Genomic DNA, 16,766 nt, shown 5'->3' on the forward strand with positions numbered 1-16,766 from the left:
TATGTTGAATTACCGGTAACAATAAATAAATTAAAGCAATAAAAGAACACAACGAATGTTGACGGAGAAACCTCAACTGGGTAAAAACTCCGGGCACAAGTCAGTAGAGATCCACTATTTGTAGAAGGTAACTTACAGTACGTCAGAACAATTGATCCCCTCAATTTTTTGACCTCCTTACTGTTTGAGAACAAGACTCTCCTGGATCTAGCAGACCTGTGCTACCATCCTAGCCTTGTGTGACTTCTACTTCCCGTGAATCGTCAAGCACTCCCACTCTTCAAGCCAGTTCTTCCCGGATCTTCAATGTGAGGATCTTCTGGAAGTTTTATAGGATTTAGAGAAGGTGGTGTTTTGGTGTTTCAGGGTGTGATCTTTTTCTGCAAAAGCCAAGGATATTTAATCTGAAAAGTTTAGAAGATTGTTTGGCTTTTTGAACCTTGGTGTGAAAGATATAAAGGATTAATCTCCAAGGATTTTAGAATGAAGCAATAATATGGCTTCAATGTGTATTTTCTCCACACTCAACTCGAAGGAGATGAATGGTATTTATATGGCTCAAGATATGGTCTTGTGGCGCGTCAAAAATTCGCGAGCTTTTAAATTTAATGTTGCCCAGATAAATAGGTCGCTCGAGCGAGGGACCAGCGTGACTCGAGCGACGTCCACTTCGCTCGAGCGACCTGCTGGCGAGGCTCTAGCGACAGTGGTTCTGCAATCTTGGCTCGAGCGAGATCATGGCGTGACTCTAGCGAAATCTCGCGCCGTTTGCAACTTCGAGGCATCCATCACAACCCTAGACCTAGCCTTCAACATTTTGATTAATTGCAACTCAAGTCCCTGAACTATTGAACATTTGACACTTTGGTCCTTGACCTTACAATTATGACATTTTAATCCTTGACCTTACAATTATGACATTTTGGTCCTTGGTCACAGATTTGCCAATTACATATTTCCTAACAGATCTGAACAAAACAGTAAAAGAACACAAGCGATTTTTGGCTGAAGCCTCGAGGTTCAGCGATTTATCAGATCGCCTAGTCCCCGTTAAGCATCCATGAAGGAATAAGCTCGAATCTACTAGAAAACACCAGCCCAAAATTATAGTAGTTTTGAGTTACAAACGGAACACACAGTTCCAGCCATAACAACAACAAAATCCCCTCAACAACACGAAGAACTCACACAAGAGTTCATAACATCACGCATACTCTCAACCAACAATAGAAAATCGACAAGATCCAAGATGAGAGAGCTAAAGTACAGAGAGAATTTTTAACTCAAAGGAAAGCTGCGTAAAATGAGAGCCTCCGAACCCTAGGCATTTTAGTTTCTTTTATATGAAAGGAACAAATCATTTGATCCAATGGTCCAGCAATTGCCAAGTGTCGAGATCAGGTGAAAGTCGTTTTTCACAACTGAAAAACGTGCTTTTCCTTTAACCCAATTGAGCTTCCAGATTATTCTTTCTTTTGGGCCATTTAACCAGGTCATGGGTTGGGCATATTAACTTTGGGCTTCACAAAGGCAGCAACCCAATTTTTACATTCTCCACCTTTGCTGTCTTTTGTGCCTGCTTTTGTGGATTCAAAACTTATCTCCATTTCATTTGCTCTTATTACCTGTAAAAAACAAAATAATGAAAATAAGTCTTCTTCAAGATTAATTAATCTTAAAGAATCAAGAAACTTACTAATAGGGATTACCTTAATTCCAGCATCTGCTGGATTTACCTTAGAAGGTATTTTGATCAATCTAATATCACCCTATCAATGATATTTCTAATAAAATGGAACTTTAAATCTATATGCTTGGATTTATCATGCAAAATAGGATTTTACTTAGAACAATAGTACTTTAGTTGTCTGAACACAACTCCACCTTATTTTCTATAAGTTCTAAATCACTAAGTAAACCCTTTAACCATAAACCCTCCTTAACTGCTTCAGTTGCAGCAATGTATTCAGTTTCGGTTGAAGACAATGCAACCAATTTTTGAAGCTGGGATTTGCAGCTAATGCATGTATCATTTAAAACATAAAAATATGCAGTTGTAGACTTCCTATAGTCCGGGTTACCAGCAAAATCTAAATCTACATAACCCTTAAGTCTAAGTCCATTTTTATTAGTTTTGAACATTAAACCTAAGCTACTGGTTCCTTTCAAGTATTTAATCAAATTTTTCATGCATTGCCAATGTATTTTACCTCGGTTACTCATGAATCTGCTTAACACACTCACAGTATAAGCAATATCAGGCCTAGAGCAAACCATAACATACATAACAGATCCAACAGAATTAGAATACGGAACATTCATCATTCTTTTATGTTCTTCTTCAGTTTTAGGTGATTGATCAACAAATAATTTCATACCAGCAGATAAAGGCAAACTAACAGGCTTAGATTCATGAAGGGAAAACATTTTTAACAACCTTATCAACATAAGATTTTTGTGTTAGAAACAACTTTCCATTTATTCTATCTCTTTTTATTTCCATGCCCAAAATCTTTCTAACTGGTCCTAAATCTTTCATTTCAAATTCTGATTTCAGATTTTCTTTAATTGAATTAAGTACATCAGAATTATGACCAGCAAGGAGCATATCATCAACATACAAAAGCAAAAAGAAAAAATCAAATTCGCCTTCTTTCTTATAATAGAAACAGGGATCATATTCTGATTTCTTGAAGTTCAAACCTTGTATAAAAGAGTCAAATCTTTTGTACCACTGCCTAGGGGCATGTTTTAGACCATATAAGAATTTCTTTAAGAGGCACACTAAGTTTTCCTTTCCTTCCACTTCAAACCCTCTTGGTTGAGTCATATGTATGGTTTCATCTAACGAACCATACAAGAAGGTAGTTTTCACATCAAGTTATTCTAACTCCAAGTCCAATTGTGTCACTATAGCAAGTAGGACTCTAATGGATGTATATTTAACAACCGGTGAAAAGATTTCAGTGTAATCTATCCCTTCCCTTTGATTAAAGTCTTTAACTACAAGTCTTCCCCTATATCTTTTATCACTAGCCTTAATCTCACCCTCTTTAATCTTATAAACCCATTTACAGTCAATCAGTTTACAATCTTTTGTTTTTCAACTAAAGTCTAGGTTTCATTTTTAAAGAGTGAGTTCATTTCATCTTCCATCGCAGCAATCCACTTAGGGGATTCTTTGGAAGAAATAGCCTCTTCATAAGATGCTGGTTCTATGTCAAACAGATCAGATTCAGCCTAATCAGATGCAAAATCAGCATACTGATACGTGGAAGGAGGTCTTATTTGCCTTCTTTCTTTGTCTCTAGCAAGCTGGGAGCCTTGCAGGTCATGTGCAGACTCCAGATGCTGTTCATCTTCCAATATTTCAATATCAGAGACATTCTGTGGTTCTACGTGATGTGGCTCCACCTTAAACTGAGCCTGGTCATCAGTATTTTGGCTATCAAAATTAATTTCTATAATAATAAAGTCATCTTTTCCCAATTTTCACCAGATTTGTCACTAGGACAAGGGAAATCATCTTCATTAAAGATAACAGATCTGCTTGTTATCACTTTATAACCCCTCACATCTCTTAACCACAGTTTATAGCCTTTAACACTTTCTCTATATCCTAAGAACACACCCTTCAATAATCTAGGGTTCAATTTTGACTCAGTATGATGTGCATAAGCTGCACATCCAAAGGTTCTTAGGTGAGAATAATCTGGTATTGAACCAGACCAGATTTGTTCGAAAATTCTGTTATTTAGAGAGCTGAAAGGGCATCTATTGATAAGATAACATACTGTTTTTATAGCCTCACCCCAGAAAATTTTTGGAAGGTCAGAACTGATTAACATACATCTGGTCCTTTCAAGAATTGTTCTATTTAACCTCTCGGCAACCCCATTTTGTTGTGGAGTATAGCTCACAGTTTTATGTCTCATTATCCTTTGTTTACTGCAATATTGGTCAAATTCGGTATTGCAAAATTCAACCCCATTATCAGTTCTTAAAATTTTTATCTTCTTACCAGTCTGATTTTCAATTAGTACATTCCATTCTTGGAAAATTGCAAAGGTATCAGATTTAGATTTTAGTAAGAAAATTCATGTCTTTCTTGAATAGTCATCGGTTGTAAGAAGATAATATCTACAACCAGATACAGTAGAAATAGGTGCAGGTCCCCATAAATCAGAATGTATGTATTCAAGGACATCTTGGGATTTGTGCAGCCCTGCCTTAAAAGGCAGTCTGACATGTTTTCCTAGAATGCAGTATTCACAAAAAGTCAATTTTTGAACACTACCCTTCCCAAATGCCCCTTGATGTGATAGTTTTTTTAAACCTTTTTTCACTTAGGTGGCTAAGTCTTTTACGCTACAGTTCTAATTTATCGGGATGTGTGACAGAATTCACAGAATTTTTTGTTGAAATTATTTCAGCACCTATTACATAAATTCCATTAAGTTTTGGTGAACTGACAATGAGTTATTGATTTCTTATTATATTTGTAAAGCCATTTTTAATACCAATTTGGTAATTTTCATTATCAAGAACTCCTAGGGATATGAGATTTCTTCTAAGTGCTAGTACATATCTTGTATGTTTTAACAACATGTGATGACCATTTTTAAATTTCAACAGCACATTTCCAATTCCCTTCACTTGACATGACTCATCATTCCCAAGTTTTACAAATCCTCCATCCAGACTACAAAAGTCTTAAATGCAGCCTATATTGGGTGTCATATGAAAGGAACAACTTGAATCCAAGACTCAGTCCAAATCAGTATTTTCAGATAGAGACACATAGGCAACTCCAATATTTGCACCTGCTTCTTTATAATTAACAGCAGCTGCTAAAGAAACATTTTCAGTGTTAGACCCATTCTTTTGGTCATTTGCCTTTTTAGAACAATCGTTAATAAAATGGCATGTCTTTCCACAGTAAAAATATTTTCTGTTACTGTTGCTGTTCGCTTTTCCTTTAATTGGTTTCTTGCCTTTTCATTTGGTGTTATTCCATTGCCTTTTGTTAAGATTTTTGTTCTTGTTAAAATTGGAATGACTGAAGTTACTTACTCCTTTAACATGTGGTTTTTGGTTTAATGACACACCCTCAACATGGAACACTTCTTTGTGTTCAGATTTTAATTCAAGTTCTTTATTCAGAAGAGAACTGTGAATTATTTCAACAGTGAGATCACTTCTACCATACTCTAAAGCATTTCTTATGTCTTTATATTTATCTCCTAGAGCATTAAGTAGACCAACTACCTTCTGTTCATCAGAAATTTTCTCATCACAGTTTACTAAGTATTGTGTGATCCTATTAAACCTATCCATATTATCTCCCGTATCAAGATTAGGATCAAACTTAAAACTAAAAAACTGTCTCGAAAGAAAACATTTATTTGGTATAGTCTTAGTGAGGTAGTATTTTTCTAAGGCAGTCCACAATTCTACAGCAATTTTAGTTTCTCCTACTTTCCTAATCACGGTATCAGATAAGTGTAGAAACAAATTGCTCCACGCTAGTTCATCTTGTTCAGTTTTCCTAGCTTCAGATAAGGTTTCTGGCCAAGATTCATCAATAGCCTTAGCACATTTTAACTGTAACATGAGTGCTTTTATTTTTTGACGCCAGAGACTAAAGTTTCCTTTGCCATCCCAAATTTGGACATCTACCTTAGAGTTCATGGTGTGCTATAGTGTGAAATTGTTCACAAGTATGATAAAATAGATATATCACAGTAGTAATTCAGTCAACAGTATGTCACAAAGATCACCGTCTTATTATTCAAATTTCAGATTATGTATAGATTGTGCTTTAGTGTGATGTGTACATAAGTATTTCAACCAAATTAAGACACATTCAATATACAGATCACTAAGCATGCAATGAATTTAATCACATAAACTTACACATAGTAAGTTACCAAAAATTGTAAATGCAATGTATGTACCTTTGAAGCAATTATTCTTAGGCAATTCAACACCTGAGAAGATCAATTTGAGTATTAGTACAGTTTACACAGAATGTACAAGAATTTAACTATGGAAATGTAATTTTTGATTTTATTATCCACACACAGTGAAAATTTTTAAAGAACAGTTTTGAAGATTACAGGTATCTTGAACCGAAGCCCTAATCCCCAAAGTTTCTAGGGTTCTCTCAGAGAACCCTAGACAGGGGTAGAATTAGAGGAGGTTCTGTGAAACCCTAGTTTGGAAAAATGATTTTATTACCAAAATAATACTTCCAAGAACTAAATGTACCAATAATACAATACAAAAATTTGATTAATCACATATTCAATGTCTGAAGACTGCAGGTACCACAAAACAGACAAGAGGCATCTGTGAATTTCACTAAGAAACAGGTTAGTTTACTGCTTACAATATACTTAAAAGTTATCACTATACTGCAGCATTTACAAAACACGATAGGCTTCATTTATTTTGTAAACAAAAATCAACACCAACACTGTAGGTGATCAAGTCCTACAGTATCAAGAAATTTCTTTCCATTTTTAAGAATAGCGCTAACCGGAATTAAGAGGACTCCACAACCAACAAAAAACACTTCAGTTTCTTAAAGAAAAGCGACACCCACACTGATTCTGTAAGGGTGAAAGAAGCACACCCTACAGTGCCAAAGAAAAATAATTTCAGTGTTATTCGAAAGAAAAAAGGAGAAAATTAAAAAATAATATTGGTAGATCTATCTGCCATTTTCCTTTCGGCAGGTGAACGGAATTTCAGATCCTCGACTAAAAAGATGACTGAAAACAACAAAGAAAAATATTCCAAGCTCTGATACCACTGTAGGAACGTTTTAAAGCCATCAAAATCGCAAGACTAAAAATCAAGATTTGTAGATCTAAACAAAACAGTAAAAGAACACAAGCGATTTTTGGCCGAAGCCCCGAGGTTCAGCTATTTATTAGATCGCCTAGTCCCCATTGAGCATCCATGAAAGAATAAGCTCGAATCCACTAGAAAACACCGGCCCAAAATTATAGCAGTTTTGAGTTACAAACGGAACACACAGTTTCAGCCACAACAACAACAAAATCCCCTCAACAACACGAAGAATTCACACAAGAGTTCCTAACATCACGCATACTCTCAACCAACAACAGAAAATCGACAAGATCCAAGATGAGAGAGCCGAAGTACATAGAGAATTTTTAACTCAAAGGAAAGCTGCGTAAAATGAGAGCCTCCAAACCCTAGGCGTTTTAGTTTCTTTTAAATGAAAGGAACAAATCATTTGATCCAATGGTCCAGCAATTGCCAAGTGTCGAGATCAGGTGAAAGTCGTTTTTCACAACTGAAAAACGTGTTTTTCCTTTAACCCAATTGAGCTTCCAGATTATTCTTTCTTTTGGGCCATTTAACCGGGTCATGGGTTGGACATATTAACTTTGGGCTTCACAAAGGCAGCAACCCAATTTCTACAGGGTCAAAAATCATTCACCCTATTCCTGGCTTGTGATTTCCCTGTAGATAGAGAAAAATCCAACCCCAGATGCTTTGCCTTTTCATTACTCTTATACGTAGTTTTAGCAACATCCACTGCTTTATGATTCTTGCATCCTAGAAGTCCTCCAGGTTTGCTTTTTTGCATCTCTTTGCCCCTTATATTCTTGGTTTCGCAAGTTTTTTTTGTCACATTTCTTGAGAACATATCACCTGCAATGCTAACACTCCTTTCATCGTAATCTGATATAACTGAAGAGTAATCTGCAGCATTGGCTGTGACAACACTCCCCTCAATACTGGCCTCGCTGGGGGTGTACTGCATTGGGGGACTCATGCAAATCGACACATTATCAGTTTCTTGATCAGCTTTTAACAATGGATATACAGTGCCTGAAATGTTCTCAATTTCAAAGAGATCAGAACTGGCATCACTGGCCAAATCATCACAAATTATGCTGCTTCCAAGTGTAGAAGTTGGAAGATATTGGCCTTTTGGGATTGCATCCCAGGTTAACATGGACAGTTTTCTCTCTAGGTTATTTGCTATGTCTCCCTTTGTGCCATTTCTAGAGCCAAAAATTTCCAGGGATTCTCGAGGTGCGTCCATTTTTATATCTTCTTTGACCTGATTCTTAACATATAAATTTTCTGCGCCTGGATTTGGAACTGTGAATGCAAAACCATCAACTCCTTTTGATCCTATCAAATTTTGACTGATGTGAATAGCTTTCTTGTCAATACAAGGTCCCTGGCAACTGAAACCTGGAAAAAATCTTCTTCCAATGGCCTTTTTTTCGCTTCGTTTCAGATTCAAGTCTCTTTTTCACATTCTGAAGCAACGCAGATTGGCTGTTCCGACTGCTTGTTTCTGAGTACACGCTTGGAGTTTCTAACCTGGAATTTGATCGTAATTGGGGCAAATTCACTGGCCTTTCACTCTTTTTCTCACTACTGATCTTCAACTCAGTTGCATAAACAGAGTTGATGTTGAAGTACTTGTCAGCACCAAAGACAGTGATTTCACCATCTGCAGACTTGGCTCTTTCAAAATTCGTTGGATGTGGAGGCTCCTGTGCGAAACGAAATGCAGTTATAGGATCCAGAGCAGGCCCTGGCATCTTAAACACAAAGTTTTCTCCTGCAAGTTTGAGATAAGAAGGAAATGAACCAACGATGGGACAATATTGAGGAAGAAAAAAGAAACTAAAATAGTCTATAGTACTGGGAGTCCAGTGTGTGTACGTTGTATATAGTGGGAAAGAGATATACTTGTATTAGAACGTGGCTTTGCTGTGGCTGGCACAGTTCTTCCTGAGCTTATGGTGACAGGATTCTCTTGAGCTGTAATTCTTTGTACCAAGTTGTCTTTAGCAGTGTCCAGGTAATAAGAAAATGAGGCAACACGAAGATTAATGTTATCTTCAGTGTCCATGACTGCTTAGAACTTTGATAACTCGTGCTTACAATAAATTCTTCGTTGAAAACCAACACTTTCACTGATCTGAGTTACTGCTCATAACACAAGAATTAGATAGAGAGAAGGAATTTCAGCAGGAATAAACTTGGGGGATGTAAAATGTTGTAAAAATTTGTCAAAGTTACTGTGGAATCAATGGAAACAATTGCATCAGCCAAGAGAGCAAACAGCAAAGAGAAATTATTGATGAAACCTGATGGGAAATTTCATAAAACAGTGAAGAGAAATATCAAGAGATTCAAAATGAAACATAACTGAACAAGCAAAGAAAAACAATGAAAATTATGAATCAACGTTGAAATTGAGGGGATGGATTTGTTTTTCAATTGGCTTTATGAAAAGCGGTGTTTAAGTAGGCATGGCAAAGCCAGGCTGTGGATCCTACGTGTTGGAACGTGACAGTTTCTCACTTTTCACAATTCTCACCTGCCAATCCGATCATCATTGAAGATCGATCGCATTATAAAAGAGAACCATTTTAATGACAGTCTCAGTCGTAGTTTGATGTAGTACTCTCATTTGTGAGCGACAACTTCTAGTTTATGTTGATTCACGAATGCAATAAAACTAAGCATCAAACACTGTTGGTTCTGCTTAAAATTGAGAATTTGGACACATAATCGAGACCACTCGATTTTCCATTTCATTAAATTACATATATTAAATCGCATTAAATCGCTCGATGTAAATTATAATTATAATTGATTTTGACATTCTCCCACTTCAAGATAAATATTACCAAAACATTCTTGATCTTATTCGTGACCTCTAAGTGTTAAAGGGCAATATCACCTTTCGACTAATTTTAATAAGATTAGTTTCTCAAGTAGAACCCCAAGACTCGAAAAGGATTAGTCTATTAAGGGACATAATTTCACATCGAATAAGGATGAAAACATAGACCAATTTATAAGACACAAACCAAAGATATCTTGGATATGATTTGCATTTATTACACGCTATTTGATATAGGATATATGCACAATAATTTCAGCGACTAAGATGTGGCTCATAAACAAGGTCTAAAGTCCGCCATTCATTAGGCTGAGCCCACTCCGCTGTCCAAATCATAATGAAATAAAGATTTAAAAATTTCAGCGTTCCACTAATGTGTACTTCATGCTGTAATTAGATACTTGGAGTTTAGTAATAGTAATGAAATATATCAGTACAGGGAAACACAGTATATATATCTCTGTCAATCATAATCTCACTTCTTCTTTGAATTTTCTTCTATTTCTTTGTATGCTTAAAGATGGTATCTAGATATGCGAATAATAAATTTATCGTCACAACAAAGGCGCTGTGACAAACTTGCGAAACAATACAATAAAGTGTCTTAATACAACGTAATAAACCATCTCCAAATGCATGTTTGGATAGTACTTTAAGCAGCTGATGGCAACAACCTTTATATTGAATGATAATGCTGCAAGGTGATCGTTAATGGTGTAAATACAGATAACAGATGGTCTAAAACTCCCCAAAAATATATTACCAGTTTTCATTTCAAGATGAATGCAGGTAAACATTGTCAAAATTGCCATATAATCTTAAGAACTTGTTTCAGTCAGAAACTGTAAATTACCTGAACAAGGCAAAAAAGTTGGGGGCAAAATTATTCTGAAAGAACTAAACTATCTAATCAGAAATACAAGAAAAATGCTACCTAACTCGTGCTGGTGAGAAATTTCTCAGTTCTCGAGAAAAATTTAAAAATAGAACTGATTATCATAAATTATTTCTGTTTTCTCAACCTCGCCAGATTCCGTGCTATTACCTCATTGATGTGGAACTGTTTTCCCCTGTGACCTAGTAACGTTTGACAGCAAGTAATACTTTTTCGGGAACCAAAGGACCATCCTCATGATCAGTCTTTTTTGTCTTCCACCTCATACCGGTCGCAATTCTGTTAACTTTATTAAGGATATCAGCTTGGTCACGCAGTATAACTGCACCTTCTGGTCTTAATATCAGATCCATTTCTAGAAGGATGTCTTCTACGTCGCCCCTGCAGGCGGAAATGTATTTTATGCATAAAAAATCTCGAATTGCAAATTTTCACACCAAGGTTGTATTGTAGTGTGTAGAGAAACAAGTCTCAAATCCTTAATTACAGTCTGGACCTTCTGCATGATTATGCTTTAATCGTCACACAATTAAGGCTGAATTTTAATAAAATTTATAATTCTAAGTGTAATCACCACAGACAACCTTCAACTTTGAAAATTTTATAACAGCCAGGAAAAACTAACTTGTTCTTGTACAAGGTGAAAAGATTGCTGGCATGAATAAGGTCATATGTCCTAGAGTATGTGGAGAAAGCTTCACACCTGCACAGAGAGGTAAATACAGCTAATAGAGAGGAAGGGAAAAAGAAAGTATTTCTTCTACAAGAAATCGTTTATTAATTTTATATTTTCTATCTAAATTCAATACAAAAAAATTACATATATGCTTAACTTTCCAACTGAATGGTATTAAGAAAGAATTTTGTTACAATAACAAAAAATGAAAATCAAATGCAATTTTCTTGTCACAGGATTCATTTTTTCCTCTAATGATTTTCCACTGGAAACGAGGTAATAGATATTATGGCAGACAAATATTCATGTTTGGCAAAGCTTAGATCATAATTTAAGCTAATCCACACATTTCATAGGACCCACAGCTTACTATCCACTTATGTAATGTAACATCCAAAAAAGGTTAATAATAAGAAGATACAAACAGGTTTCCTTAGACAGTATAGTAACCATCTCCAAATTGCAGAATATATCAAATACTTGTGAACCTTGGTGAGAAGAATAGGAATTCAATCCCCACAGTTGTGAACATATTAACTTTTTATGTTCTTCAGGGATCGACATCCAGAGTTTCATTCTATACTCGAAAGAGCTTTTCTGTCTCATAGACGGAGTTTGTCTAAGATATCCATTATTAATGATCTCAGTTTTGGTCCAGTTATAAATATAAATGAGAGAGTCATACTTAGATAATGAAATTTTATTAGTGTCCAGCTGTGCTAAGAAAGAAGAACCGATGACATGCAGTTTAGTAAATCAATCAGGACTAGAGACCTCTCCAAGAAACAACAGTGGATGAGTTATTTATTGTAGAAACTAACCAATCATGATATATGCTGATCAAGCCTCGTTCATATATAACACCAAGAGTATCTATCTCGGCTATTGTTGGCATAACATTCATTACCCATAATTTAGGAGATTCAAGTGATGCGACAAAACTTCCTAAAGCTGCATTCATATCCATAATATTGCGATATCTACCTGAATCAAGGATTTTATTGATTCTCTTGTAAGCTTTGATATGCTTCTGCCACAGTTCATTGTCTTCCTGGAATGACTCGACCAAGCCTCCATATATATATATATATATCCACCTGCAATTCTAGGAGGAACAGCATTAAGTCTCCCTGGAAATGGCTTCAATTTTCCACCAGCAACTTTGTCTGAACTTTTACTCTCCGTATAAGGAGTTACGCATGCTTCCATTTTCTTGTACCCATAGGTCACTTAAGATATGAATTAGTAACAATAACAAAAGCTAAATAACGGTGAATCAAACTGCTTATCATGAACCTATTTGGTTGTGCTTAAAAGTAAGTCAAAACTACTTTTAAGCTATTCATTTTTCTAAACATGATTTTCAAAGTTACTTTTTTACAAACAAATTTGCTTTTCAGGAATGAAGAAAAGAGGGAAAACATATCAGACATCTTTAGTATACTTAGATTCGCACATAGTGATACGAGACTCTCACTCATTGCACTCTCCAATGTTACTTTTTCTCCATATAGCTATTTCACCCTTCTTGTGTATCTTTTCCCAGCAAAGAATTTTGGCTATATCTTCAATCGTCTTCTGTTCCCCCTCAAGTTCCTCTTTCGGGCATTCACATGCTTGATAGTTAATCCTCCAGTTGATGGGAGGGCCTGACAGTATCCAGTATCCAGTATCCACCAGGCCTAAGCACTCGATCTACTTCCATCATGTACATTCCGTCTAGAAAATAGAGATGTTCTCTTCAGAATTTATATAACTGAAAACATACATTTAGGGAAGGAAGAAAATGATTTTCAAGTCCAAAAGAACCCCCAAAATCCATAATAAAATTGCAGGACAGGCCCTTACCATATCAAACTAACAGAGATGGAAGGGAGGATCAAGTTTTAACAAACTTGGAAGTTCATTTTCCCAATTGTAACAAGATTTAAGTTCAGTTAGTAACTTGAAATATTACAAAGTTCAGTGAGCAACATCAGATTTTGGTAGTGGTCGCTAGTGTTTTTAAACCCCCATGTGCTCAAGGTCATGCTTCAGTCAAGACAGGGCAAGCTAGAAATAATCCTGTAGAAGTTTCATTATCAAGGATGGACAAAGAATATATAAACTATATCGTGCCCAGAAAAGATAACACAAAACAACAGAATCTGCTATCATTTGTATCCTTACCATTTCCACCCCATGGAATCAAACATCGGGAACAATGAGCCATGTCAAAAGCCCTGGATGGATATGGCAGCTTTACAATTCCAAGGACACCAATGACAGCGGGAACACCTCTTTCTAAAGCAAACTGAACTTGCGCTTCATGTGAGTTTCTCGGGGCAAATAACATGGCAATGACATTTTTCTTAAATAGGTAGGCACCCCAACTTGCCACCTAACAGGCCATGCGTAACAGATCAATTGATGATTATTTGGAAATCAAGGTAACAACAGAACAGATGCATTGATAATGACCAAGAAAATACACATTTTATCACTTTATCCTTGTCTTCTTTTCATATGGTATGTTTGGTTATATGGATTAGATAGTACTCGACAGTATTAAAGAAAAAAGTTAAAATATTCTCTGTTAAAGTGTCCAATGAGATCTGGTATCACGTATGAAACATGCATTTAGGCTCTAAATTGATAAGCTGTTGACTTACCCCAGATCCAGTATCAAGTGCAGTTCTGACTGTTCCATCGATAATTGGTATCACAAAAGCAAGTTGCTCTATATACGCATCCGCCCCTGAGGAAACTGCATTCCGCCTCCTGGGAATCTAAATACGTCGCCTTCATATTGAACCCAGTTCTGGACTGCCTTTTCAACTGTCAAGCTCTTATGCGGTGCATTTGCGTAGGGCACATAATCACAACTCTTAGGCCATCGGAACGGTGTTACGTATCCTTTTGGTGCTAGGATAAGACAATCCAATTTATCATTCTCTGGTGGACAATATCTCTCTCGATAGTTCATATTTTCTCGTGGGAATGTGGCACGCATTTGATCCTGACACAGTGTATAGTCAGTGTATTCAGCACTACATGGCCTAAATTCCTTGACTACATATTTCGAACCATCAAATTTGCCATTCTCCTCACAACAATTGGATTCGAATTCAAGGTTGGGAAGGACGCTGCAGTCGTCTGCGTTCTTCATTATTTCAAGGGCAATACTATCTCCCTTCCCTGACCCATTTTTTTGCCATGCTCCTAGAAGATAGTGTTGGAATTAATTAAATGTAATTGGGTTAAAACATTAAATGTAATATTTAATGATGTGGGCTATTGCAATTAATTTGGCTGAATTGGAAAAGTCTCCAATATAGGCCCATATGTTGATAAGCCCATTTTAAATGTTTTATATACAGAAAGGAATCCCACATCGAAAGTTTACAAGAAATTGTCTTATTTATATAGTGGGCTGTGTGAATAATATATAATTTAATAAATTACCTACCACTTGGTTAACTTTAGCTAACCAAAAGCTAGTCACCACTAGAGTGGTGCTTCGAACCACTCGCGTCGCTCCCCGGACCCGGTCTGGTCCCGACACGCGCACGTTGCAAAGTACGCATTGGGCGCTTTAGAGGCGCACTTGGCACTTCGCACGTACGGTAAGTCGAGACATATTAGTCGTAGACATAACACCGTTCGGCAGTTGCTCTCAAACGGAACAATATCAATTGATTTTGTTAAGTCAAAAGAAAACCTAACGGATCCGTTCACTAAAAGGTTATCTAGAGAGCGTATAGACTGCGCATCGAGGGAAATGGGTTTAAAGCCTAAAACCCAATGAGTCATCTTAGTGGAAACCTAACCTGGCAGCTGGAGATCCCATGGACTAGGTTCAATAGGAAAACTAATTATGAATGACTCGATAAGAAGCACTTAGGAGTTTAACTCCTTCCCATTTCTATGATACAAAAAGTGCTGACTATGAAGTGTATTAAGGATAAGCTTTGTTTTTAATGATGACTATAAATGCTACAAGTATTTACAGTAGGGTACTCCTTATAGTACATCACCTATGTTAGTGCGAATTTGACCGGTTCTATGAGAATTTACTTAGGCGAATTCTCTAAAGCACTCGCAGAACCCAAGTAGTTCAGGGCCGAAATAATGAACGCAATAGAGAACCAAGTTTGATATGAGAGATAATGTGTTTGGTCTATTGTCTGAGCTTACAATAACGGCTGACAGTTCAAAACGTTGCGTTCACTGATTAGCCAAATGAGTTCGATAGATTCTTACTAAAGAAGATTCAAAGCGAAAGTTACCTATCTTGATGCGTTATCTTTCAGATAGTACTCTTCTTCCGTCTTCCATGATTTGAGTCGACTTCTTCCATTCATGTGGGGGATTGTTGGAATTAATTAAATGTAATTGGGTTAAAACATTAAATCTAATATTTAATGATGTGGGCCATTGTAATTAATTTGGGTGAATTGGAAAAGTCTCCAATATAGGCCCATATGTTGATAAGCTCATTTAAGTGTTTTATATATGGAAATGAATTCCACAACGAAAGTTTACAAGAAAATAGTCTTGTTTATATAGTGGGTTGTGTGAATAATATATAATTTAATAAGTTACCTACCACTTTGCTAACTTTAGCTAGCCAAAGGCTAGTTACCACTAGAGTGGTGCTTCGCACCACTCGCGTCGCTCCCCGGACCCGGTCCTGGCACGCGCACGTCGCAAAGTACGCATTGGGCGCTTTAGAGGCACACTTGGCACTTCGCACGTACGCATCGTCGCAAGGAGCTGTGGAGCCTTATAGTTTTCGGAAATGGACTTGTGGTTCGATGACGTGGCAGTGCAAAGCTCGGTGAGTTGGCATTCTCGGTGGCGCACTCGTGGTAGGTCGCGTCCCTTTGTCCTGCGTGGCGGTTAGATGTACGCATGGCTGTGACTGTTCAGAAATTGCTGAATAGGCATGATGAATGGACACTTCACTTCATGGTTCAATCTGGGCCGTCAGATCATGAAAATAGTGTGATCCAATGGCTAAGACGAATCAGACCAAGTGGTGCACCAGTTCCTGAAATGTCACACACATGTTCCATGAGACACTTCAATCTCTATAAGTAGAGACCCCCAGATTCGTTTTTCTACACACCAAATCATGATTTCTAAATACTTCTCTCTCCATATTCTGCTCAAAAAAAAATTCTCCTATGTTTTCGTGGTTATTCCGTTCGAGTACGATCATTCATTGGTTCGACCGACAAGGTTGGTATTGTGCAGTATCGACTTTGGAAGGACCGTTGTATCTTGGGAGACAGACATCCATAATCCGTTTGCACTTCATTGGGGGGTGAAATCTGTCTTAAGGAAATTTGCTTTGGCATACCTCGCTTCATCTATTGTTTTCTATTTTTCTGCTTATTTTATTTGTTCTTTTGATTGCGTTAGTCGAATTTCCGACAACAATCTTAAGACAGAGATTATTTTCTCATTTCTTCTACATTTCTATTATTGATTATTTTCTATAATTGTGATTTTACAGAAAA

General features: G+C 36.7%; 2 pseudogenes; both read right to left on the reverse strand.

Annotated features, from left to right (window-relative positions):
- Window positions 1-6,938: 6,938 nt before the first annotated feature.
- Window positions 6,939-9,429, reverse strand: LOC111405259 (annotated as a pseudogene).
- Window positions 9,430-10,504: 1,075 nt separating this feature from the next.
- LOC111406452 lies at window positions 10,505-15,054 on the reverse strand (annotated as a pseudogene).
- Window positions 15,055-16,766: the final 1,712 nt, after the last annotated feature.

This window comes from Olea europaea, chromosome 12 (assembly GCF_002742605.1).
Source record: "Olea europaea var. sylvestris chromosome 12, O_europaea_v1, whole genome shotgun sequence".
Taxonomy (NCBI): Eukaryota; Viridiplantae; Streptophyta; class Magnoliopsida; order Lamiales; family Oleaceae; genus Olea; species Olea europaea.